The sequence below is a fragment of the Cervus canadensis genome, chromosome 25, assembly GCF_019320065.1.
Source record: "Cervus canadensis isolate Bull #8, Minnesota chromosome 25, ASM1932006v1, whole genome shotgun sequence".
Lineage (NCBI taxonomy): Eukaryota > Metazoa > Chordata > Mammalia > Artiodactyla > Cervidae > Cervus > Cervus canadensis.
In genome coordinates this window covers 20,476,794-20,504,497 of record NC_057410.1, presented here as the reverse complement: position 1 = coordinate 20,504,497, position 27,704 = coordinate 20,476,794, and the positions used below count along the sequence as shown (strand labels likewise).

General features: G+C 39.0%; 1 pseudogene; it reads right to left on the bottom strand.

Moving 5' to 3' along the window:
• Positions 1-26,798: 26,798 nt before the first annotated feature.
• Positions 26,799-27,145, bottom strand: LOC122427747 (annotated as a pseudogene).
• Positions 27,146-27,704: the final 559 nt, after the last annotated feature.

Sequence of the window (27,704 nt, the reverse complement as noted above, 5' to 3'; positions counted from 1 at the left end):
TAACCTAGCACTGAGCACTGATAAGATCAACCTTTATTAGAGCAAGACTTTTTGTTTTTCTTGTTTTTCAAATGTAAAGTGTTAGTGGCACAGTGGTAGATTGATCTCAGAGAGATTCATGCCGAAAAGATCCCTGAAGGCAATAAGTGAATGTTATGCTCTGTATACACTTCATTCACTGAACACTCCCACTGTGTAGTCACTCTGTTGCGTCAAGTTGTCTCATTGTGTTCTTACTGACCTTTCAATATTGATGGACCGTTTTCTGCCCTAGAATTCAATATCTTCCATAAAGGAATTGTCACCTCTTTGCAGAATAATTGCCCTTACTTAACAGACATAACAGGTAGAAAAACAGGAGAGCTTTGAGCTACAATGGTTCTGGATATGTGGTGAAATATATTGGCAAAGAATAGCACCATTGGAAGAGTTTGGAATAAGATAATTTGAGTTTCAGTTTCCTATATATCTTGTATTTGCCAAGAGGCTGTGGCAACTCCTCCAAGCCTTTTATCTTTGTGCTGGGATTAAATCATGGTTCAAGAGATTGTTTGCATGGCAGATTCTTAAGTCCTTCTTTATTTTGAATGACAAATGGCACAATATATTACTGTCACCCCCAAAATATTACATTTAAAACATGCTCTCCTTTTATCTCCAGTGCTAGGTGCTTTAATAAAACACTCTGGACTCAGAGTGTGACTAGATGTAGAAATAGAAATGGTAACAAGTTTATTTTTGACTAACTTTCTTTCTCTTTCACAAAAAAACAGGAAAGCAGAAATATAAATAGGGAAAGCAGAAAACCAGAAAACATAATTTTCTTCAAAATATATAAGGAATTCAGGAATAAGTTTATCAAAAGAAATTCATGGTCTTGTGGAAAAATAAAAAACCACAGTGAACAAATCTTTTTGAAATCCTAGAATATACCTAGGCACTGCCTGAAGAGTTTGCATAATGAACCAATTTCACTGCAACAGTATAAATGCCACAATGTGTAGAGTGTGTACAGAGTGGAAACATCTGCATGTTGCCTTCCTCATGGAGTTTACATCCTTATGGGGGGCAGAGAATTAAATAAATGGATGCTATGCCAGGAGAAGATAGGTGCTATGAAGAATTAAGCTGAGTGGAGCAGTGATACGGACAGGCGATAGTTTAGATAGGGTGGGGATGAAGTCTTCTCTAAGATAAAGTGACATCAGAGCAAACACTGGAATGAAGTGAGGCAGTGAGGCATCTGCGCATCGCAGGGAGAGAATGACAGGCCAAGGGAGTGTGTGAACAGGTCTGAGATGGGCGCATCCTTATATGCCGTGTGAGTGGAGTGGGCAAGCTGAGACTTACAGAGGATGTGGTCAGGGAAGTGGCTGGTGACGAAATCACATAGGTCTTCCTAGGCCATCGTTAGCGATTAGCATTTTTATTCTTTGTGATTTGGAAGCTGTTAGAGAGTTTTGAGCATAGCTGTGACACAGTCTAACGACAATTAAAGAATTAACCTAGGCCATTTGTGGAGAATAAGACAAGGTAAGTGGACAGGGTGAGGGGGTGTGCTGAGCATGGGTGTAGGAGGTACATTTATGCTGCAGAATTTCCAACAAGATGATAATAATAGGCTAGGAAGGTAGCGTTGAGGGTGAGAAGAAAGAAACATTTAACATTAGAGATCTACTTAATTGAAAAAAAATGGGTAGGAAGACTACGTGTCAAAAAAGTGTCAATTCTCCCCAGTAGTTCTAGTAAGAAAAAAAAAATTCTAAACTATTATGGAAAAGCAAATGGCCAGGAATATTTTGAAGAATTATATCTAAGGGCAGGGAAGAACGTATATCATTTATCTATATTTCATATATCATCTATCTTGGTATCCTACCATACATCAAGAGTATAAAGCTATAGAAATTGAGTCATTGTTATGGGAATAAATGGAAGACAGGTCAATATATAACAGCACCAAGACTTCAGAAAGCATCCCATACACAAATGGATGTTTCATATGTAACAGGTTATGCTGAAGAATTGAGCATGTGGAAATTGCCTATGGAAAAGCAAAAACATAAAATTATGGCCTTATTTCACATAAATCAATCCCACATAGATTAAGGACCTCAATATAAGAAGCAAAACAAATTTATGAAGAGATTTTAGGAGAATGCTTTTTGACCTTGGGATGGTTTAAAATAAACTCAAAAGGCATATATCATAAAATCATAGTTAAATTCTACTATATGAAGTAGATGAAAAGACAGGCCATAGGCTGGGAAAGATATTGGCTTTATATATGATCACAAAGGACTGGCAACTGGAATGTATGTATTTAAAAACTCCTAAAAAGGAGAAGAGTACAAAACATCCAATAGAAAAATGGGCAGAAGACACACATAGGTGTTTCACAACACAGGAAACCCTAAAATGGCTAATAAATGTTGTGAACATTTGCTTGGGCTCCCTAGTCATCAGATGAGTTTATTTTAAAACCACAATGACAAAATATTTTAAAAAATCATCAAAATTAAAAATAATAACACCAGTTGTTGGTGAGAATGTGAAACAACCTGAAGCCTTGCACACCAGTAGTATGTATTATACATTATATATATCTCCACACCACTTTGGGGGCAGTTTTGTGATACCTGAAGTTGAGGGTGTGCACTTGTCATGACCCAGCATGTACTCCTAAGTTTATGATCTAGAGCTGCACTGTCCTATATAGTAGACATTGGTCATTTTTGGCTATTAATTAAAATTAAATTAAAATTCAATTCCTCAGTTGCATGAGCAAATTTGAAGGACTCAGTATCCACTCTGTGACCAGTGGTTAGTGGCTACTTTATAGACAGCACAAAGATATTTCTATCACCATAAAAATTTCTAATGGACAGCATTGTTCTATAGGAATTGTCAAAGAAGTATATAAGAAGACATGGAAAAAATATTCATAATAGCATATTTGCAAGAAAGCTCTAGAAATCACTCAAATGTCAATCAGTGAAATCAGTTGTAAATAAAATGTGATACATTTATATTTTGGAATACTCTAAAGGATGAAAATGAATAAGAACTACATTTAGAAACATGGATGAATCTCAGACACATGTTCAGAAAAAACAAGATGCAAATAAAAAAGGAAAGCATAACAGTATTCACACAATAATTTTGAATGTGTAAAATGTATTATATCTATGCAAATATAAATATTTTAAAATGCATGGAAATGACAAACATCAAATTAGGATAATGGTTGTCTTTTAGAGGTTGAAGAGGGGTGTCAGGTACCCAGGGTGCATACCTGTGTTGGTAATGTCTGTTTATTGCTTTATTCCATATATATTCCAATATTTCAGAATAGCGCTATCTATTGCTGTGTGTGTGTTTAGTCACTCTGTCGTGTCCGACCCTTTGTGATCCATGGACGGTAGCCCGCCAGGCTCCTCTGTCCATGGAATTCTCCAGGCAAGAATAAGTCGAGTGAGTTGCCATTCCCAGGGGATCTTTCCAACCCCGGGATTGAACCTGGGTCTCCTGCATTGCAGGCAGATTCTCTACCATCTGAGCAACCAGGGAATCTCTTCAGGTAAATGAATTTATAAATTGATTAAATGTGTTTTTATTTATATATCTATACCCAAAACTAAGCCAGTTGGTTTCTCACATGTACATATGGAAGCCTCAAGATTTGTGGAAAAACAAGGCTTTAAATGAATATACACGGTAACACCTACAAGGTCTCTATTATTAATTATGTATGTAAATAAATACAATATTATTCCTTTGTTGTTTGGTTTAGTTGCTGAGTCCTGTTCCACTCTTTTGCAACCTCAGGGACTATAGCCCGCTAGGCTCCTCTGTGCATGGGGTTTCTCAGCAAGAATACTGGAATGGGTTGCCATTTGCTCCTCCAGGGGATCTTTCCAACCCAGGGATAAAACCTGAATCTCTTTCATTGCAGGCAGATTCTTTCCCACTGAGCCTGAAGACAAATAATGAAAGAAAAATAGTTACATGACCTTACCACCTTTGGTACTTCTTTTATTTTTCTTTGTTCTTTGTCAAATATTTGCATATGCAGTCATAGTATTTTTAATTCCACTTCTTGCATAGCATTTTATTGTAAACAACTTATATTATTGTATGTTTACAGGATTTCAATGACTGTTAAATATTTCATTGATTTGTTAGAAATATAGTTTATTTCCTTTGAACTTTTTCACTATTACAGATACTGCTGCAATGTATATATTTTAAAACTATGTTAGTCTGTAGACTGTATTATTAACAATAGATTTAATGAAGCAAGTTATAAACTATTCTAATGGCATGGTTTAGCTTTTTTTAAATGAGGTGCATTTGATGTACAACATTATATAAGTTTTAGGTGTACAACAGAGTGATCCATAATTTTCAAAGAATTTGCTTCATTTATAGCAATTATAAAATTGGCTATATTCCTGTGTTGCACAATATGTCATTATAGCTTATTTATTTTATACACAGTAGTTTACAACTCTTAATCCTCTATCCCTATCTTGGTTCAGTTTGGTTTATTGTTTGTCCAAAGGCTGTGCCAAGGAAACAGTGCCACTGGTGTTTTATGCCATTACTTTCAAAACAACTTATATGCCACCATTGAATGTTATATGCCACCACTGAATATTAGTTTAATTTTAGTCTTCTATTATGGTTTTTTATAGGTGTAAAATGGTACATTGCTGCTTTAATTTTAATTTTTTTAATAGGTGAGGTTAAACTTATGCAGGCATTGTAATTTTCTACTTAATGTCCTTTGTTCATATATCTCTGATGCTTTGATCAATGGATGGTGAAAGTGAAAGTGACTCAGTCGTGTCTGACTCTATGGAATTCGCCAGACCAGAATACTGCAGTGGGTAGCCTTTCTCATCTCCAAGGGATCTTCCCAACTCAGGGATCCAACCCAGGTCTCCAGCATTGCCAGTGGATTCTTTACCAGCTGAGCCACCAGGAAAGCCCCAGAATAATGGAATTGGTAGCCCATCCCTTCTCCAGTGGATCTTCTTGACCCAGGAATCAGACTGGAGTCTCCTGCACTTCAGGCAAATACCTTACCAGCTGAGCTACCAGGGAAGACCCAAGTCTAGTCAATTGGTGGTAGTGGTGGTATAATCACTAAGTCGTGTACAACTCCTCGCAACCCCGTGGACTATAACCCAACAGGCTCCTCTGTCCATGGGATTTCCGAGGCGAGAATACTGGAGTGGGTTGCCATTTCCTCCTCCCAGGGGTCTTCCTGACCCAGGGATCAAACTCATGTCTCCTGTTTGGTAGGCAGATTCTTTACCACCGAGCCACCTGGGGAGCCTGCTTTTATTATTTACACATAAGATAAACTATAAAAAGATATCATGTGTAATTGTTGGAAATCCTTGAACAGATTTTTACCAATGTTTTTCTCAAAATGTTGTTACTTTTTATAGTTTACTTATTTTCATTTTTAGTATAAAGAATTTCAATATGTATCACTGATGGTTACTTTTATAATCTCTTATATTTCTTCAAAATTCATATTATTATATCTCCAAATAGCTCCCTATGCACATTCCATAAATGTGGAACTCTCCACCTCCAGAAACTATCCAAGAACTATTAAATTTCTTAATTTATGTCATGTTGGTCTTAATTCTACTCACTGGGCCATATTAACTCCTCTTTAAACAGTCCCCTTAAACCCTTTTCTTCCACTATTAAATCCTCTAATTCCTTTAATCTGTCTTGAGGAAAAGAAATCTCAGTTGTTTTCGTCTAGATGTCCTCCTTTGTTCATATACCCGAGTACGTGTCATGCCCAGAACCAAACAACATATTCCAGGAGGAATCGCTCCAGCCAAAGACACACTTGGTTTTGGACCTGAGACTATAAATTAGGGCTCTTTTACTGAACATCTCTATTCTACAGAGAAGAAAAAATTTTCTCTCCCAACTCACCAACTGAACTCTTCTGATACATTTTAAATTCATAAAAAGTTATTATGTTAAAAAGAGAACATTCATATTCAAATTATATTCTCCCATGTGTGTTTACAAAACTGTCTTTCTTACAGCATATGCAATGTATAAAATCGTATTCTGTTTGGTAGTATTTCACTATTCCATAAAGAATACAATCACATGTATTTTCTACTTCAAATTCAAATCCACTAGAATTTTTCTAGTAATTTGGGCTTTTCGTCTCCTACTAAATACATTTCTCAGTACAGATCCTTGTGTGTCATTTTATCATCTCTCAAATATATTCCAAAGGAAGCTAACTTTGTCTGTTATGAATAAAATAGGCTGATTTTATTTTAGTAATTTGAAATATTTTAACTATGAAGCAAAACCGATACAAACAGAATCTTATCACTTTGGTGTAATTCTCACTCTCATTGAGCAGGACACCAGTGAAAAACACTTTGTTAGGTGACAACTGACAAGAAACACAAGAGTTTGAACTAACACATTTGGCTCATGTTTTTTGAATGTTAGTTTTCATTATTCTATATGTGTCACACGTCAATCTTTACAGAATTTTATCTGCCTTTATTTTCCTTCATGGAAAGCTGCTTACAGTTTGACTTTTATCAAAAGTGAACTGTTTTGCTTACCTGTTACTTTACGTTTTTTTTAATTACTTTTATTAAAAGTTACTCTTCCTCCTATTATAGTTGATAACTACCACTTTGTCACTGTTCTGAGAGAAGACAGTGTTCTGTTTCACCTCTTAAAGAATTTCTTTCTTTCTTCTTTTATTTTTTTATATTAGAGTATAATTGCTTTACAATGTCGTATTAGCGTCTGCCGTACAGCAGAGTGAATCAGCTATATGTGTATATATATGCATATATATGTGTATCTATATATCTCCCCTCTTTTTTAAGCCTCCCTCCCAACCTCACCTCTGGGTCATCACAGAGCACCGAGTTGAGCACCCTGCTCGACACAGCAGCTTCTCACTAGCTGTCTATTTTACACATGGTGGCCCAGACGGTAAAGCGTCTGCTTATAATGTGGGAGACCCGGGTTCGATCCCTGGGTTGGGAAGATCCCCTGGAGAAGGAAATGGCAACCCACTCCAGTATTCTTGCCTGGAGAATCCCACGGACGGAAGCGCCTGGTAGGCCACAGTCCATGGGGTCTCAAATAGTCGGACACGACTGAGCGACTTCACTTTCACTCCCAGTGTGTATAAGTCTGTGATAGTCTCTCCGTTTGTCCCACCCTCTCCTTCCCCCGTATCCACAAGTCCACTCTCTATGTCTGCATCTCTATTCTTGTCCTGCAAATAGTTCCTTGGTACCGTTTTGCTAGATTCCATATATATGCATTAATATATGATATTTTATATCATTTTCCTCTTTCCAACTTAACTTCACTCTGTATGACAGACTTTAGGTTCATCTACATTACTACAAATGATCCAGTTCCATTCCTTTTTATGACAGCAATATTCCATTGTGTATATAATATATATATTCCACATCTTCTTTATTCATTCATCTGTCAATGGGCTTTTAGGCTGCTTTCATGCCCTGGCTATTATAAACAGTGCTGCAATGAACACTGGGGTACATGTGTCTTGTTGAATTATGATACTCTCAGATGATATGCCCAGTAGTGTGATTGCTGGCTCATATGATAGTGATATTCTTAGCTTTTTAAGGAATCTCCATACTGTTCTCTGTAGTGGCTGTATCAATTTACATTCCCACCAGTAGTAGTAGACAGTTCCCTTTTTTCCACATCCTCTCCAGCACTTACAGTTTGTAGCTTTTTTGACGATGGCTATTCTGACCAGTGTGAAGTGATACGTCATTGTAGGTTTGATTTGCATTTCTCTAAGAATGAGTGGGAGAAGGAAATGGCAACCCACTCCAGTATTCTTGCCTGGAGAATCCCAGGGACAGAGGAGCCTGGTGGGCTGCTGTCTATGGGGTCGCACAGATTCGGACACGACTGAAGTGACTTAGCAGCAGCAGCAGCAAGAATGAGTGATGTTGAGCATCCTTTTATGTATTTGTCAGCCATCTGTATGTCTTTGGAGAAATGTCTATTTGCATCTTCCACCCATTTTTTTATTGGGTTCTTTGCCTTTTTGATACTGAGCTGAATAAGCTGCTAGTATATTTTGGAGATTAATCCTTCGTGAGTTGCTTCGTTTGCAGATAATTTCTCCCCTTCTGAGGATTGTCTTTTCATCTCATTTATGTTTTCCTTTGCTGTGCAAAAGCTTTTAAGTTTAATTAGGTCCAATTTGTTTATTTTTGTTTTTCTTTCATCACTCTAGGAGAGGGGGTCAAAGAGAATCTTGCTGCAAATTATGTCAAAGAGTGTCCTGCCTGTGTTTTCCTCTGAGAGTTTTATTGTGTCTGGTCTTACATTTAGGTCTTTAATCCATTCAGGGTTTATTTTCATGTATGGTGTTAGGAATTCCTGTTTTCTAATTTCATTCTTTTACATGTAGTTGTCCAGTTTTCCCAGAACCATTTATTGAACAGGCTGCTTTCCCCCTTTTTATATTCTTGCCTCATTTGTCAGGGATAAAGGGCCTGTAAGTGTATGGGTTTATTTCTGGACTTTCTGTCTTGTTCCTTCGATCTATATTTCAGTTTTTATGCTAGCACCATACTGTCTGGATTAATGTAGCTTTAGAGTATAGTCTGAAGTCAGAGAGATTGATTCTTCCAGCTCCATTTTTCTTTCTCAAGACTGCTTTGGCTATTCGAGGTCTTTCATGTTTCCATATAAACTATAAAATTTTAAGTTCTAATTCTGTGAAAAATGTCACTGGTAATTTGATAGGTATTGCTTTGAATCTATAGAGTGCTTTGACTAGTATAATCATTTTCAAAATATTAATACTTATTTCTCCATCTGTTTGTGTCAATCTTTGATTTCTTTCATCAGTGTCACATAGTTTTTTTTTAGTAAAGGCTTTTTGTCCCTTTGGGTAGGTATATTCCTAGATGTTCTATTCTTTTTTTGTGATGGTAAATGAAATTGCTTCCTTAATTTCTCTTTCTGATTTTTTATTATTAGTGCATAGGAATGCAAAAGATTGTTATGTATTAACTTTGTATCCTGTGACTTTACTGAATTCATTGATTAGCTCTAGTAGTTTTCTGGTGACATCTTTAGGATTTTCTATGTATAGTATCATATTATCTGCAAACTGACGATTTTATTTCTTTTCGAATCTAGATTTCTTTCATTTCTTTTTCTTATCTGATTGCCATAAACCTTACAGAATTTTTTAAAATTCTGCTTGTTCTAATGCAAAGGTGAGCATCATAGGGATAGATATGAGTATGGAAGCAATGAAGAGTGTGGAAAGTTTATTAGGTGACTTTATCATCATCATCATTAATTTTATGTGCTTTATTTCCAAAACAGAGAATGGCTTTTACTTCTTCTTCTCCTTAAGAAATTATATTTGTCTGGAAAATATTAGATGTTAAATCTTATTCTTTCTTCAGTTTTCAGCAAGAGTAATTCCCCTCCTACTCCAGATTACTTTTATTTAAATGAATTAGTTACTCCTACTGAATATACTTGAAAAGAGGATTCATGTCCCACTCATCTTAAGCTTTCAAACAGTGCAGAGGTTAGCATAGAATAGAATCTCTATCAATAATTTTATGCTCTAGATTTTTCCCAGATTTATTGAGGTATAATTGACCCAAAAAATTTAATATGTTTAAAATGTGTATCACAATGAATTGCCATATGTTTACATTGTGAAACGATTTCTACCTCTTGTTAATTAACACATTGCAGTCACTCAGTCATGTCAGACTCTTTGTAACCCCATGGGCTGCAGCACTCCAGGCTTCCCTGTCCAGCACTAACTCCTGGAGCATACTCAAGCTCACGTCCATCGAGTCGGTGATGCCATCCAACCATCTCATCCTCTGCCATCCCCGTCTCCTCCTGGGTTCAATCTTTCCCAGCATCAGGGTCTTTTCCTGTCAGGTGGCCAAAATATTGGAGTTTCAGCTTCAGCATCAGTCCTTCCAATGAATATTCAGGGCTGATTGCCTTTAAGATTGACGGGTTTGATCTCCTTGCAGTCCAAGGGACTCTCAAGAGTCTTCTCCAACACCACAGTTCAAAAACATCAATTCTTCAGCACTCAGCTTTCATTATAGTACAACTCTCCCATCCATATATTACTATGGAAAAACCATAACTTTGATTAGACAGGCCTTTTTTGATAAAGTAATGTCTCTGCTTTTTAATATGCTGTCTGGATTGATCCTAGCTTTTCTTCCAAGGAGCAACTGTCTTTTAATATCATGGCTGCAGCCACCATCTGCAGTGATTTTGGAGCCCCCCAAAATAAAATCTGTCACTGTTTCCGTTGTTCCACCATCTATTTGTCGAGAAGTGATGAGGTTGGATGCCATGATCTTAGTTTTTTGAATGTTGAGTTTTAAGCCAACTTTTTCACTCTCCTCTTCCACTTTCATCAAGAAGCTCTTTATTTCTTCCCTTTCTGCCATAAGGGTGGTATCATTTGAGTATCTGAGGTTACTGATATTTCTCCCGGCAATCTTGATGCCAGCTTGTGCTTCATCCAGCCCAGCATTTTGCATGATGTATTCTGCATATAAGTTAAATAAGCAGGGTGACAAAATGCAGCTTTGATGTACTCCTTTCCTGATTTGGAACCAGTCTGTTGTTCCATGTCTGGTTCTAACTGTTGCTTCTGGACCTGCAGATTTCTCAGGAGGCAGGTCAGGTGGTCTGGTATTCCCATCTCTTTAAGAATTTTTCAGTTTGTTGTGATCCACACAGTCAAAGGCTTTAGTGTGGTCAATAAAGCAGAAGTAGATTGTTTTTCTGGAACTCTCTTGCTTTTTTGATGATACTATGGATGTTGGCACTTTGATCTCTGGTTCCTTTGCCTTTTCTAAATCCAGCTTGAACATCTGGAAGTTCATGATTCATGTACTGTTGAAGCCTTGCTTGAAGAATTTTGAGCATTACTTTGCTTGTGTGTGAGATGAGTACAATTGTGAGGTAATTTGAACATTCTTTGGCATTGTCCTTCTTTGGGATTAGAATGAAAACTGACCTTTTCCAGTCCTGTGGCCCCTTTTGAGTTTTACAAATTTGCTGGCATGTTGAGTGCAACACTTTCACAGCATCATCTTTTAGGATTTGAAATAGCTCAACTGGAATTCCATCACCTCCACTAGCTTTGTTTGTAGTGATGCTTCCTAAGGTCCACTTGACTTCACATTCCAGGATGTCTGGCTCTAGGTGAGTGATCACACCATCATGATTATCTGGGTCAGGAAGATCTTTTTTGTGGTTCTTTTGTGTATTTTTGCCACCTCTTTTTAATATCTTCAGCTTCTGTTAAGTCTATATTATTTCTCTCCTTTATTGTGCCCATCTTTGCAGGAAATGTTCCCTTATTCTCTCAAATTTTCTTGAAGAGATCTCTATTCTTTCCCATTCTATTGTTTTCCTCTATTTCTTTGCATTGATCACTGAGGAAGGCTTTCTTATCTCTCCTGGCTATTCTTTGGAACACTGCATTCAAATTGGTATATCTTCCCTTTTCTCCTTTGCCTTTAGTTTCTCTTATTTTCTCAGCTATTTGTAAGGCCTCCTCAGGAAACCATTTTACCTTTTTGCATTTCTTTTTCTTGGGGATGGTCTTGATCACTGCCCCCTGTACAATGTCACAAACCTCCATCCATAGTTCTCCAATCACTGTGTCTATCAGATCTAATCCCTGGAATCTGTCACTTCCACTGTATAATTGTAAGAGATTTGATTTAGGTCATCCCTGAATGGTCTAGTGTTTTTCCCTACTTTCTTCAATTTAAGTTGAATTTTGCAATAAGGAGTTCATGATCTGAGCCACAGTCAGCTCCTGGTCTTGTTCTTGCTGCTGACTATATAGAACTTCTCCATCTTTGGTTACAGAGACTATAATGAATCTTACTTTGGTATTGACCATCTGGTGATATCCATGTGTAGAGTCTTCTTTTGTGTTGTTGGAAGAGGGTATTTGCTATAACCAGTGCATTCTCTTGGCAAAACTCTATTAGCCTTTGCCCTGCTTCATTCTGTACTCCAAGGCCAAATTTTCCTGTTACTCCAGGTTCTCTCTTGACTTCCTACTTTTGCATTCCAATCACCTATGATGAAAAGAACATCTTTTTTGGGTATTAATTCTAGGAGGTCTTGTAGGTCTTCATAGAACTGTTCAACTTCAGATTCTTCAGCATTACTGGTTGGAGCATAGACTGGCATTACTGTGATTATGAATGATTTGCCTTGGAAATGAACAGAGATCATTCTGTCATTTTTGAGATTGCACCCAAGTGCTACATTTTGGACTCTTTTGTTGACTATGAGGACTACTCCATTTCTTCTAAGGGGTTCTTGCTCACAGTCATAGATATAATGGTTATCTGAATTAAACTCACACATTCCAGTTCATTTTAGTTCACTGATTCCTAAAATGTTGATGTTCACTTTTGCCATCTCCTGTTTGACCATTTCTAATTTGCCTTGGTTCATGGACCTAACATTCCAGGTTCCTATGCAATGGTGCTCTTTATAGCTTCAGACTTTACTTCCATCACCAGTCACATCCACAACTGGACATTGGTTTTGCTTTGCCTCCCTCTCTTCATTCTTTCTGGAGTTATTCCTCCACTCTTCTCCAGTAGCATATTGGGCACCTACCGACCTGGGGAGTTCATCTTTCAGTGTCCTATCTTTTTGCTTTTCATACTGTTCATGAGGTTCTCAAGGCAGGAATACTGAAGTGGTTTGCCATTCCCTTTTCCAGCCAACCACGTTTTGTCAGAACTCTCCATCTTGACCCTTCCATCCTGAGTGGCCCTATACAGCATGGCTTATAGTTTCACTGATTTAGACAAGGCTGTCATCCATGTGATCAGTTTGATTAGTTTTCTGTGATTGTGGTTTTCATTCTGTCTGCCCTCTGAAGGATGAGGATAAGAGGTTTATGGATGCTTCCTGATGGGAGAGAATGACTGTGGTGGAAACTGGGTCTTGTTCTGATGATTGGGGCCATATCAGTAAATTTTTAATCCAATTTTCTGTTCATGAGTGGAGCTGTGTTCGCTCCCTGGTGTTTGACTTGAGGCCAGACACCTATGGAGGAGGAAATGAAGATAATGGTGACCTACTTCAACAGGTCCTGTGCACACACTTCCACACCCAGTGCCCCCGTCCCTCCAGCAGGCCAGTGCAGACCCACACCTCTACTGGAGACTCCTAGACACTCACAGGTAAGTCTGGGTCAGCCTCTGTGGGTTCACTGCTCCTTTCTCCCGGGTCCTGGTGCAGACAAGATTTTGTTTGTGCCCTCCCATAGTCTGTTTCCCGAGTCTTGTGTAAGTTCTGTAATCAAATCCCCATGCCCTCCAAAGTCAAACTCTCTGGGGTTTCTCAGTCCCTTTGCCAGATCCCCCGGTTGGAAAATCTGTTGTGGGTCCTAGAACTTTCTTAACAGTGAAGACTTTCTTTGGTAAAAATTGTTCTGCAGTTTGTGGATCATCTGCTCACTGGCTCTGTGGTGGGGTTAATGGCGACCTCCTCCAAGAGGGCTTATTCCACAGGCTGTGTACCCAGGTAACTGCCCCCAGAGCCCCTTTCCCTTGTGACAGGCCACTGTCTTGTACCTTGCTGGCTTGTACCTCCACAGGAGACTCAAGTACAGGTCTGGCTCAGTCTCTGTGGAGTCTCTGGATCCTGGCGTGCACAAGATTTTGCTTGAGCCCCCCAAGCAAATCTGGTGGGTATGGGGTTTGATTCTAAATGTGATTTTGCCCCTCCTACCACCTTTCTGGGACTTCTCCTTTGCCCTTGAACATGAGGTGTCTTTTTTTAGTGGGGTCCAACATTCTCCTGTCCATGGTTGTTCAGCAGCGACTTGTAATTTTGGAGTTCTCACAGGAGAAAATGAGCGCATGTCCTTCTACTCGGCCATCTTGCCTTTGCCTTGTAATGTAGCACATTACATTCATTATATATATGTGTGTGTGTGTGTGTGTGTGCGCGCATACACATACACATACACACACGCACATACATATACAGACACATAAAGAAAGAGAAGAGAAGGAAAAGAAGAAGGAGAAAGAGGTGGAAGAAGGAGGAGAAGGGGAGGAGAAAAAGGAGAGGAAGAAGAAAGAGAAAAAGAATATTTAAGTTCTACTTTATTAGCAAATTCAATTACATGACACGTTGTTTTCAACTATAGTCACCATGATGTATTTATATACTCAGATTTTATTCATCTTATAGCTGAACATTTATATTCCTTTACCAATTTCTCCCTATATCTCCCATTCCTTAACCACTGGTAATTTTTTTTATACTCTCTGCTTTTATGAGTTTGATATTTTATTTTAAACTTCATGCAGTGTATGTCTTTGTTTGGCTTGTTTCACATAGCATACTGCTCATAAGGTCCATCTTTGTTGTTGCAAACTGCAGGACTGCCTTCTTTTTCATGCCTGAATAATAGTCATACACATATATGTATATATACATAGGCATATATGTATTCTATCCAGTCATCCATTGAGAAACATAAAGTTTGTTTCTATATCTTGGCTTCTGTGGATAATGCTGCAGTGAACAGGGTAATGAAGATATCTGAGATCCTGTTTCCATTTCCTTTGAAATTTCACTCAGAAGTGAGATTGCTGGATCACAAGGTTATTTTAAATCTTTGAGGAAATGTTATATTCTTTTCCATGGAGATGGTACCAATTTACATTCCCAACAATACTCAAGGGTTCCCTTTTCTCCACATTCTTGCCAAAATTTGTCTTTCTGATGATAGCCATTCTAATGGGTGTGAGGTCATTTGTGGCTCAGTCACTCAGTTGTATCTGACTCTTTGCTATCCCACGGACTGCAGCATGCCAGGCTTCCCTGCTTTTCACTCTCTCCTGGAGTTTGCCCAAACTCATGTCCATTGAGTCAGTGATGCCATCCAACCATCTCATCCTTTGTCACCCCCTTCTCCTCCTGCCCTCAATCTTTCCCAGCAAAAGGGACTTTTCCAATGAGTGAGCTCTTCACATCAGGTGGCCAAAGTATTGGAGCTTCAGCTTTTGCATCAGTCCTTCCAATGAATATTCAGGGTTGATTTCCTTTAGGATTGACTGGTTTGATACCCTTGCTGTCAAATCTCATTATAATATTGATTTGCAATTCCCTGATCATTAGTGATATTGGGCACATTTTCATGTATCTGTTGGACATCAATATATCTTCTTTGGGAAAATATTCATAAAATCATCTGCCCATTTCTTAATCAAATGTTTCTGGTTTTTGCTATTGAGTTGTGTGAGTTCTTTATATTTATTTTCAATATGAACCCCTTATTATATATATGATGTGCATATATTTCTTCTCATTTCTTCTTTTCTCATAATGAAAAAGTTGCCTTTTCATTATGTTGGTAGTTTTCTTTGCAGTAAAGAAGCTTTTTAGTTTGAGGTGGCCTAACTTGTTTATTTTTCCTTTTACTGCTTTTGCTGTTGGTTTCAAGCCCCAAGAAATCATTGCCAAGACCAAGGTCAAGTAACTTAGCCCTTTGTGTTTTCTGGGAGTTTTACAATTTTAGGTTTTAAATATAAGCCTTTAGTCCATTTTGAGTTGGTTTTTATGTATAAGATAAGGGTGGAGAAGGAAATAGCTACACACACCAGTATGCTTGCCTGGGAAATCCCATAGACAGAGGAGCCTGGCAGGCTCCATGGGTTGCAAAAGAGTCAGACCCAACTTAGGAACTAAACAACATCAATAAGATAGATGTCCAGTTTTATTCTTTTGCATGTGGCTGTCAGGTTTCCCCAAATCATTTATTAGAGACTATCATTTCCCCATGGTACTTTCTTAGCTCCCTTGTCATATCAATTGAACATATATCCATCGGTTTCTTTGTAAGCTCTCTATTTTGTTCCATTGATCTATGAGTCTGCTATTATGCAATAAATTTAGTGGTCCCATGGGAGGAGGTGAATTCAGGAGGCTCTTATCTCCTTCTTGGACCAGATTCTGTCTATAGCTGGCTTTTAACTCAGATCTTAGACTAAGGGGAAAGAAAAGAAGTTCTAACTCACATGGAGTCCAGAGAGTTGAATAAAAGTGGGTTTGAAGCCAAAACCCCAAAGGGAAATATTTAAATATGTGCCCACCAATGTGCATAGGAACTGGGAATGGGACTGTGGGGGTTGGAGAGTAAGCCGGGGAAGATGACTGCTACTTGAGGGAAACAGCCTGAAGGGACAGGAATGAGGGAATCTGTAACTCAGAAAGCTTGTGGAAGACACCGGACTGCCACAGAAGCAAAGCACATTAAAAACCTATGTGTACTGGTGATCTGTTTCACCATAGATAATATACATGTGAAGTAATTAGCCTCCAACTAATAAAAAATAAAAACAAACAAACAAAAAAAAAACCTATGTGTATCTCAATACATGCAAAAAACGCTTTTGATAAAGTTCAACACCCGTTTACGATTAAAACTCTCCAGAAAGTGGGCATGGAGGGAAACTACCTCAACATAATAAAGACCATATACAAAAAACCCACAGCAAACGTTATTCTCAATGAGGAAAAAGCTAAAGCATTTTATCTGAGATCAGGAAGAAGACAAGATGTCAACTCCCCCCACTATTATTGGATATAGTTTTAGAAGTCCTAGCCACAGCAACCAGAGAAGAAAAATAAATAAAAGGAATCCAAATTGGAAAAGAAGTAAAATTGTCACTGTTTGTAGATTACTTGATACTATACATAGAAAATCCTACAGAAGCCACCAGAGAGCTACTAGAATTTATCAATGAATTTGGGAAAATTACAGGTTAAAAAATCAATACACAGAAATCTCTTGTACTCCTATAAACTAATAATGAAAAATTAGAAATTTCCAAGAAATTAAGGAAGCCATTCCATTAACCATCACAACAAAAGGAATAAAATACCTAGAAGTAAACCTACCTAAAGGGACAAAATACCTATACTCAGAAAACACTGATGAAAGAAATCAAAGATGACACAAACAGATGGAGAAATACACCATCTTCTTGACTTGGAAAAATAAATATTGTGAAAGTGCTGCAGAGGGTGTGGAGAAAACAAAACCCTCTTACACTGTTGGTGGGGACATAAACTGATATAGCCACTAAGGAGAACAGCATGGAGGTTCCTTAAACAACTATAAATAGAACTACCATATGACCCAGAGATCCTACTCTTGGGCATATATCCAGAGAAAACCATAATTCAAAATTATACATGTACCCCAATGTTCTTTGCAGCACTATTTGCAATAGTCAAGACATGGAACCAACCTAAATGTCCAACAGAATAATGGATAAAGAAGATATGGTACATATATAAAATGGACGTTTTCTCAGCCATAAAAAGGAACAAAGTTGTGCAATCTACAGAGACTTGGATAAACCTAGAGACTGTCATATAGAGTGAAGTAGTTAGGAAGAGAAAAACAAATATATGGTAACACATATATGTGGAATCTAGAAAAATGGTATAGATGATCTTACTTGCAAATCAGAAATAGAGACTCAGACATGGAGAACAAATGTATGAATACCAAGAGGAAAAGGCGGGGGGATGAATTGGGAAATTTGGATCTGCGCATACCCACTACTACCTATAAAACAGGAACTAATGAGAACCCACTGTGTAGCACAGGAAGCTCTACTCAGGGATCTGCAGTGACAGAAATGGGAAGGAAATCCAAAAAAAGGGTATTTATGTATTTGTATGGGCTTCCCTGAAAGCTCAGTTGGAAAAGAATCTGCCTGCAATGCAGAAGACCCGGTTAGATTCCTGGGTTGGGAAGATCTGCTGGAGAAGGGATAGGCTACCCACTCCAGTATTCTTGGGCTTCCCTGGTGGCTCAGCTGATAAAGAATCTGCCTGCAATGCGGGAGACCTGGGTTGTATCCCTGGGTTGGGAAGATCCCCTGGAGAAGGGAAAGGCTACCCACTCCAGTATTCTGGCCTGGAGAATTCCATGGACTGTGTAGTCCATTGGGTCCAAGAAGTCGATCATGACTGAGCGACTTTCACTTTCACGTATTTGCATAACTGATTCATTTTGTTATACAGCATAAACTAACACAATTTGTAAAGCAACTACATTCCAATAAATTTAAAAAAAAAATTCCAAAAGTATTCTTGTAAAAATCAAAGTGAAGGAGACCACATTTGCTGAACACACACATAGCTCACTGAAGCAGAACTTGCCTCCCTGTTCCCTTAGCCTCAAACTCTCTAATCTGTTCATTCAAATCAATTAAAGCTGAGCATCTACATCCATAGAAAGGCTTCTACCTTTCCAAAGATTTATAAATACCTTACTGTCACGCATGTTAAGACCTCAGGGCTCCAGAGACTGATTCTCAAGATTCACCAATCATGGGGGACAGAGCCAAGCATACCTAACACCTACAATTTTCATTCCCAGTTTGACATGTAGAGATAAGTGAGTTTATTTTTCCTAATCTCTGGGCTAAGCGGAGTTACCACTTTGGAACCCAGGGAAGCAGACTCAGATGTCTACTGTAGGCCTTACAGCCTCACGATGTTCACCTACAAAACGGAATAAACAGTATTGCCTTCATCATAAGGCTTTTGTGAGGATGTAATGATTATTTATAAGTATCTAGCACAGTACTAGACATAATGTATGTATGCAATAACTGTATTTTTTCTAACACTTATTATTATTCTCAGGTGCCAAAGAGACTGGTAGAAGAATCTCACTTCTAAATCCTTTACAAAAAGCCTCTAACTGCAGCCTAAAGCCACTAGTTTGCTGCCAATTATTCTGTTGAATTTTCTTCCCAAGAGATATTCATTTATTCAGATCCCTCAAATGAGAGTCAATCTTTCCCCGTTAGCAAATACATGTCATACTTTCTACAGTTCTCTTCCTGAGCCCATGACATACATTATTATTTCAAACACGAAATTCTTCCTTCAGAGCCTGCAGGCAGCTGCAAAATCTAGCTCAGTAGGGCTCTGAGAAGCCCTGTCTCATCCTGGATCCTCTGGAGATGAGGCAGCTGTACCATAGGGCTGTCCCGTGAGGGCTTTTAATTCATCCAAAGCCCTGCAGAGAAAGGCTTCGGGTCATCATTTCAGAAAAGTTTGGGAAACATTACAGAACAACCTGATTTTTAACTACCGAAATTGTAAGAGGGATAGGTTTAGATTTCTTGAGATCCCTAGAAATAGCATCAGAATTTCCCTTCATTTGGAGCAAACGAAGGATATAAATTCTGCACACAAACCCTAAGAAAATGTTGCCAACTGCAGGCCAGTCCTACCCTCTTCTCTCTGAACTGTCCCACTAACCAGCTAGCTAGATCAGTACAGGGTCCTAAGCCATTACCCCAACTCAAGGAAGTGCCAGCCTTTACAGGTACCTCTTATTTAGTCTATGTCCTCAGAGATACCTGCATATTGGTGTTACTAAACAGCACCCAAGACTAGTTACTCCAAATTCCCTTAAATATTCTGAAAGTTGTTAAAAGTCAAGAATGAGTTAGACCTGAGTTCACATCCCTGCCCTGTCATTTACTAACTGAATCTTGGTGAAGCTCACTTCCTAAAAAGTGGGAATGTATTCTAACAATATTGTCATATCAGCAGTGGCTAATGTATAAGGTTGTCAATACATTCTTTTATTTTTAGGTTATATTTATATAATTTAGTCCCTGAGATTAGTGACTTTTTAACTCAGAAAAGAAATAAAACCAAAGAAGGTTCACCATAGGACTGAATACACAATTAATCCTGATTAAAAGAACTGATGTGTGTGTGTGTGCTCAGTCATGTCTGACTTTTTGCGACCCCATGGGCTGTAGTACATCAGACTCCTCTGTCTGTAGAATTTTCCAGGCAAGAAATACTGGAGTGGGTTGTCATTTCCTACCAATAATTTCCAAAAGAAATTGAAAATTACTCCTAAGTTTAAACCAGCTCCCATGGTTACAATGCAAATGATGAACAGTACAAGAAAAGGGTGAGAACTCCCACTTTGAAAGCAAGAGCTCTGCCCAGGTCCTGGTCAACATACATGTCATGCTAGTGAAAGGTTGCTGCTGCGAGCTGTGTGTTACACCAGAATTTGTGACCTCTGGAGGAGAGGATTTTGATCCAGGGTCGGAGATGAGGCTTGACTCCTTGGAGCTTTTGTGTGTAGCAAAGTTTTATTAAAGTACAATAGAGATAGGGAAAGCTTCTGACATAGACATCAGAAGGGGACAGAAAGAGTGCCCCCTTGCTAGTTTTAGCAAGGCGTTTTATGTCGTTTAGAAAGCTGTTGGTCAGATAAGAGAGACACCTCAAGGCTGAGGGAGTTTGACCAGGCCCCTCTCCCACAATATGCACTTTTGAGATAGGAAACACAAGGTCTGTCATCCCCAAGGCATAAAGCAATTGACAGGGATGCTGGTTTGTTGAGCCATTATCAGCCCACGGTTTGAGAAAAGAAAAAAAAAAGTTAGTCTTGGGGGAACCATTTTAAAGAAAGGCAAATTCCAAAGCAAATACATAGTTTCATTAACATAAGAAAAACACATTGGTTAGCTCAAGGCAGAACCAGATGTCCTCAACACAGAATTAAAAGAAGCCTCTTTTAATTTTGTGTAGAGAAGCAAAAAAAAAAAAAACAAAAAAAACAAAAAACATCTGCCCCTCGCAGTTTATTTCCTCCTGCCACTTGGGGACCTCTGGCCTTCCTGCCTGTTACCCTCTCACTAGGATATTCTTTGGGTGAGGTGTAACATCTCTTTGAGTCCTTTCTCTGTTGCCTTCTAGATCCTACAGCTGAGGCCTGTGTACGCCTCCCTGCTGATTATAGTTTCTTGATCAATCCTAGGAGAATTGAGATACTTGAAGACCTTTAGCCCAATTCTCTGGGATGTGGCATCTAGTGAGTCTTGCTCTTTATCTAGGTCTAAGTTTTGGTTTACTTTTTCCTGAGATGCACAAGTGCCTCTCTTGTATCTAAATTCCTATTTCATTCCTTGTAGGAGCTTCTCAGAAAAGCTTAAAACTTTTCATAGTTTTCAAATCCCCTCCCAGGGACTAGAGTCTGAATGACTGCATAGAAATCTGCTCAAATCGAACACCAAATTGTCTTTTGATATGAATGAGAAAAATATTGAATTGTTAAGCTATTGAGATTTTAATGCTGTTTGCTACTGCACTTAGCCTAATACTTAAATTTTCCAGTGGAAATGGAAGGAAAGTGGTCAGCACTTTGAAAATAAGGAAAGTACTGTGTTATGGAAAAGACATTTGCAAAAATCTGTTACCAAAAATAATTTGGTAGGCAGACCTTGTGCTTACTGAATTGTAACTCTAGGGAAAGAGGTTAGAAAACAATGTTAGTAGATACAAACTAGTGTTGTCCACATTTGGCAGGTTATTACAAGAAAGAAATGAGCTCAGGAAAAAACTGCCCACATTATAAATGGAAATGAGAGGCAATAGAAAAAGTCTAAAAATGTGGGCCATCAAAGGGTTGGGAATATCTTTGTTTCTAGAGCCCAAAGAGTAAGTGATGTGATTGAGAAAGGTTTTGAGTAACCAAACTTCTGCTGATCAAAGTGACTTAAGTCTTGTACCAGAGACCACACATATTAATAATGATTTTTAGCCACCATTAAATTAAGAAAAGACAATTTGAGGGATCAAACAATAAAATCAAGCTGATTAGAGATCAATATCTAGAAAGCGTCTTTGGGTATGGTAGCAGGCACATGGTACTGATTGCCAGCAAATAGACCTGAAACTTTGGTCATCAGGAAATTGCATGGCACATGAAACCACATGGGTGGTCAAAGGGAGCTTGTAATTAAACAACATAAAACAATCATCTGATAGACAGTGGGCTGACTAAACTCTGTGGCCCCAAGGAAGGAACAGCCCATTTCAGATGTGCAAATAAGGAGAAGAGATAAGGAAGAATCTCCCACAGGATAAACTCTAACTGAATTCTGCCAAGAGAATGCATTAGTCATAGCAAATAAACTTTTTCCACAACACAAGGAACAACTTTACACATGGCCATCACCAAATGGTCAATACTGAAATCAAATTGATTACATTCTTTGTAGCCAAAGATGGAGAAGCTGTGTACAGTTAGCAAAAACAAGACCTGGAGCTGACTGTGGCTCAGATCATCAGCTTCTCATATAAAAATTCAGGCTAAAGAAAGCAGGGAAAACCACTAGGCCAGCAAAGTGAAAGTCACTCAGTTTTGTCCGACTATTTGCGACCCTATGGACTATACAGTTCATGGAATTCTCCAGGCCAGAATACTGGAGTGAGTAGCCTTTCCCTTCTCCAAAGGATCTTCTCAATCCAGGGATTGAACTGAGGTCTCCCTCATCGCAGGCAGATTCTTTACCAGCTAAGCCACAAGGGAAGCAATGTACAAATTAAATAAAATCCCCTATGAATATGCAGTGGAGGTAGCGAATAGATTCAAAGGATTAGATCTTGTTAATAGTGTGCCTGAAGAACTATGGAGGGAGGTCCATAATATTGTGCAGGAGACAGCAAATAAAACCATCCCAAAGAAAAAGAAAAGCAAGAAGGCGAAGAGGTTATCTGGGGAGGTTTTACAAATAGCTGAAGAGAGAAAAGAAGGGAAAAGCAAGGAAGAAAGGGAAAGATATATCCAACTAAACACAGAGCTCCAAAAAACAACATGGAGAGACAAGAAGGCCTTCTTCAATGAAGAGTATATAAAACTAGAAGAAAACAACAGAAAAGGAAAGACTAGAGGTCTCTTCAGGAAAATTGGAAATATCAAAGGAACATTACACCCAAAGATGGGCACAAAAAAAGACAGAAGCAGTAGAGATCTAGTAGATGCTGAAGAGATCAAGAAGAGATGGAAAGAATACATGGAAGAACTGTACAAAAAGATCTTAATGAATCAGGTTACTATGATTGTGTGATCAGTCACTCACAGCCAGACATTCTGGAGAGTGAAGTCAAGTGGGCCTTAGGAAGCGCTGCTGTTAATAAAGCTAGTTGATGTGATGGAATTCCAGCAGAACTGTTTAAAACCCTAAAAGATGATGCAAATACCATTCAGTATGTCAGCAAATCTGGAAGACCCAGAAATGGCCACAGGACTGGAAAAGGTCAATCCTCATCCTGATTCCCAAGAAGGGTAGTGCTAAAGAACGTGCCAACCATCGGACAATTGTACTCATCTCCCATGCTAGTAAAGTCTTGCTTAAAATCTTGCATGCTAGTCTTCAACATTATGCGAACCAAGAATTTCCAGATGTCCAAGCTGGGTTTAGAAAAGGAAGAGACCAAAACTAGAGATCAAATTGCCAATGTTCATTGGATCATAGAGAAATCTAGGGAATTCCAGAAAAACATCTACCCCTGTTTCAGCCTTTGACTGTGTGGATCATAACAAACTTTGGAAAGCTCTTAAAGAGATGGGAATACCAGAACATCTTACCTGTCTCCTGAGAAACCTATATACGGGTCAAGAAGCAACAGTTAGAACCCAGTGTGGAACAACTGATTGGTTCAAGATTGAGAAAGGAATATGACAGGGCTGTCTGCTGTCACCCTGTTTAACCTATATGATGAGTACATCATGAGAAATGATGGGCTGGTTGAGCTACAAGCTGGAATCAACAACCTCAGATATGCAGATGATACCACTCTAATGGCAGAAAGCAAAGAGGAATTAAAGAGCCTCTTGATGAATGTGTAGGAGAAGAGTAAAAAAGCCAGCTTAAAGCTAAATATATATATTAAAAAAAAAACTAAGATCGTGACATCCAGCCTCTTTGCTGCTGCTGCTAAGTCGCTTCAGTCGTGTCTGACTATGTGCAACCCTATAGACAGAAGCCCACCTCCTCTGTCCCTGGGAGTCTCCAGGCAAGAACACTGGAGTGGGTTGCCATTTCCTTTTCCACAAGCCCCTTTACTTCATGGCAAATAGAAAGGGAAAAGATGGAACTAGTGACAGATTTCCTCTTCTTGGGCTCTAAAATTCCTGCGGATGGTGACTGAAGCCATGAAATTAGAAGATGATTGTTTCTTGGCAGGAAAGTGATGACAAACCTAGATAGTGTGTTGAAAAGCAGAGACTTTACTCTGCCGACAAATTTCCATGTAGTCAAGGCTATGGTCTTCCCAGTGGTCACGTACATTTGTGAGAGCTGAACCATAAAGAAGGTGGAGCACAAAGAATTATGCCTTCAGACTGTGGTGCTGGAGAAACTCCTGAGAATCCCTTGGACAGTAAGATCAAACCAGTCAATCTTAAGGGAAATCAATTCTGAATACTCATTGGAAGGACTGATGCTTGAGCTGAAGCTCCAGTATTTTGGTCATCTAATGCAAACAGCTGACTCATTGGAAAAGTCCCTGAAGCTGGGAAAGATTGAGGGCAGGAGGAGAAGAGGGTGTCAGAGAATGAGATGTCTGGATGGCATCACCAACACGATGGACATGAACATGAGCAAACTTTGGGAGGTGGTGGGGGACAGGGAGGCCTACCGTGCTGTAGTCCATGGGATCACAAAGAGTCAGACACGACTGGGTGACTGAACAACAACAGACAGTGGGCTGACAAAACTCTGCAGCCCCAAGGAAGGCACAGCCCACTTCAGATATGCCAATGCGGAGAAGAAATAAGGAAGAAAATTCCACAGGATGGAGTCAGGGGGGCACAGAGAACAATGCACAGAAGAATTCCTTCCAGATAGCTGACTCAAGAAGAATCAAAGATCTTCCCCGGCTCTCTAGGTTAGGAGCCTTCACAACACTTGCCCAGCTGGACCACCCCTGATGAGTAATGGCTGTGTCTCCTTGTTTTACCTTTCCAAATGTAACTATTCTTTTTGGTGGACACTAGGGATGGACACTAAGTAGCATAGTCACAAGTCTATGACAAACTGTCCCTGACAAATTGTAGAGGACGTACATTATCTAGATCCCACATACATTATCTATATGTGGGAAACTGGGAGAGGATGAAAATTTGGTTACCAGGAAAAGCAGGCAAAGGTGAAAATACTAATGTTCAGCAACATGCACATTCCCTTTTCTTGGACACATAGAAAAACTACATTTCCCAGTGTCCCTTTCAGTTGGGTATGATCAGATAATTAAGTTCTAGCTAATGGAATGTGAGCAGAAGTGAGGTAGTAGTCTAACTCTAGGCATAGTCCACATAGCATCCTGCAATGGAGGCCTCCAAAGGCCTAGAATAAAGGTAGAAAACAACAGCCCACAGGCCAAATATTGCCATCTATTTTTTAACATATTTTTATTAAAAGTAACTTTTTAAAAGGAAAAAACAAATCATTAGATCAGTAGCATTTTTGCCTTTTATATCTGATTTAATAGAAGACAGACGGGGTCTCTTGTCAGCTTCATTTGAACATGTTTTGGTTGAAATATAGGGAAAAGTGAACCTCATACAGCCAGGCAGTTGGAAAAGAAATTTCACAAACCTTCTGAAAGTGTTTCAGTACCCAAAGAGTCCTCAAACCATACTTTGAGAAAGAAAGAAAGATAGTGCTAAGTCATGTCTGACTCTTGTGACCCTATGGACTGTAGCCTGCCAGGTTCCTATGTCCATGGGATTCTCCAGGCAAAAATACTGGAGTGGGTTGCCATTTCCTTCTCCAGAGGATCTTCCTGACCCAGGGATCGAACCCAGGTCTCCAGCATTGCAGGAAGATTCTTTACCAACTGAGCTAAGCAGGAAGCCCCAATACTTTGAGAGCTAGTGCAATAAACTGTACTTTCTCAGTTAATGACTATATAGTCATTGAATCAGTTTCAGAAAGGGTGATTCCTGCTATGGGCAAGACATTTTAAAGAAATTGCAAAGGGTGGCAGTGGGGAAGGAAACTTGTATTCTCCCATTAACTCAATTTAAATGATATAAATTTTCAACCTAAGTTCATAAATTGCTCTTAGCTAGCCAAGATTACATATTAATTTTTTTTCCAAATTTACTTTTTCAAACTAAGAAGAGAAAGCAACATGTCATACAAATGTTTACATCTTACAGTGACTTTACAGTTTACAAAGCCTCTTTCTGGGTCCACCTGATGTCATTTAGCCCTTAGAAGCCACTTTATATAGGAGGAACCCTTGGAACAGAGACGGGACTTGCCAAGACTGCCATCAGTAACCTGGCTTCCTTGTGACAAGCAATGTGCTCACAGGACAATTCTGCTCTGGCTCTAATGAAAAAAAATCTCTCTTTCAAAGGTTGGCTTTTCAACCTAGGAACAGGGGACTCTCTATTTATGTTCACTTTTCCAAATACAAGATATAGCAAATATAAGAGACACAAACTGGATTTCATTTGACACAGAATATAACATGGCTACAGGAAGAGCAGACTGAATAGACAAAGCACAAAAAACAGAATTCTATCTGTTTTATAATTAAGGGACAGTCCAGGTAGTGTTAGTAGTAAAGAACCCACCTACCAATGCAGGAGACTTAGGAGACTTAGATTCCATCCCTGAGTTGGGAAGTTCCCCTGGAGGAGGGCATGGCCACCTACTCCAGTATTCTTTCCTGGCAAATTCAACGGACAGAAAAGCCTCATGGGCTATGGTCAGTAGAGTCTCAAAGAGTTAGACATGACTGAAGTGACTTAGCATGCACAGGGTGAATCATTAAATGAATAATGAAACAAAAGAACTTGCAAGAATTCTTTTCTAGTGCCCATACTTTTGGAATTCCCACTCTGTCATCCAGTGGACACACCTACCATGTTTGAGATAGCAGGAGAAGCAGTGGAAATGAAATCATGGTCACAGATTCCTGATGCAACAGTGTACTCTTCAGAAGTTGCAGATACCTGGTTAGCTCAACATTTTATGGAATGATCATAATGTGGTTCCTGCAGATGGCATGGTCATCAACCACAATATTCCAGGCCCCCAAAGCTATTGCATTCCACTTGTTTCACTTCAAAGCCCTTCTTGCCTATGTTGTCCATGGTGCCACTTGGGGTGTCCACACCCATCACTGCTGCCATATTGGAACCACGCCCTCTGTGGTCCTGACTGCTTTTTTTTGTTCAACCATGAAGGGAATTCCTCCCAAAAATAATAATAATAATCTGCTTCATTGATTACGCTAAAGCCTTTGACTGTGTGGATCACAACAAACTGTGGAAAATTCTTAAAGAGATGGGACTATCAGACCACCTTACCTGCTTCCTGAGAAATTTGTATGCAGGTCAAGAAGCAACATGTAGAATCAGACATGGAACAACAGACTGGCTCAAAATTGGAAAGGAGTACATCAAGGCTGTATGTTGTCACCCTGCTTATTTAACTTATATGCAGAGCACATCATGTGACATGCTGGGTTCCATGAAGCACAAGCTGGAATTAGGATTGCTGTGAGAAATATCAACAACCTCAGATATGTAGCTGATACAACTTTAATGGCAGAAAGCAAAGAGAAACGAAAGAGCCTCTTGACGAAGGTAAAAGAGGAGAGTGAAAAATTGGGTTAAAACTCAACATTCAAAAAACAAAGATCATAGCATCCAGTCCCATCACTTCATAGCAAATAGATGGGGAAAAAGTGGAAACAGTGACATATTTTATTTT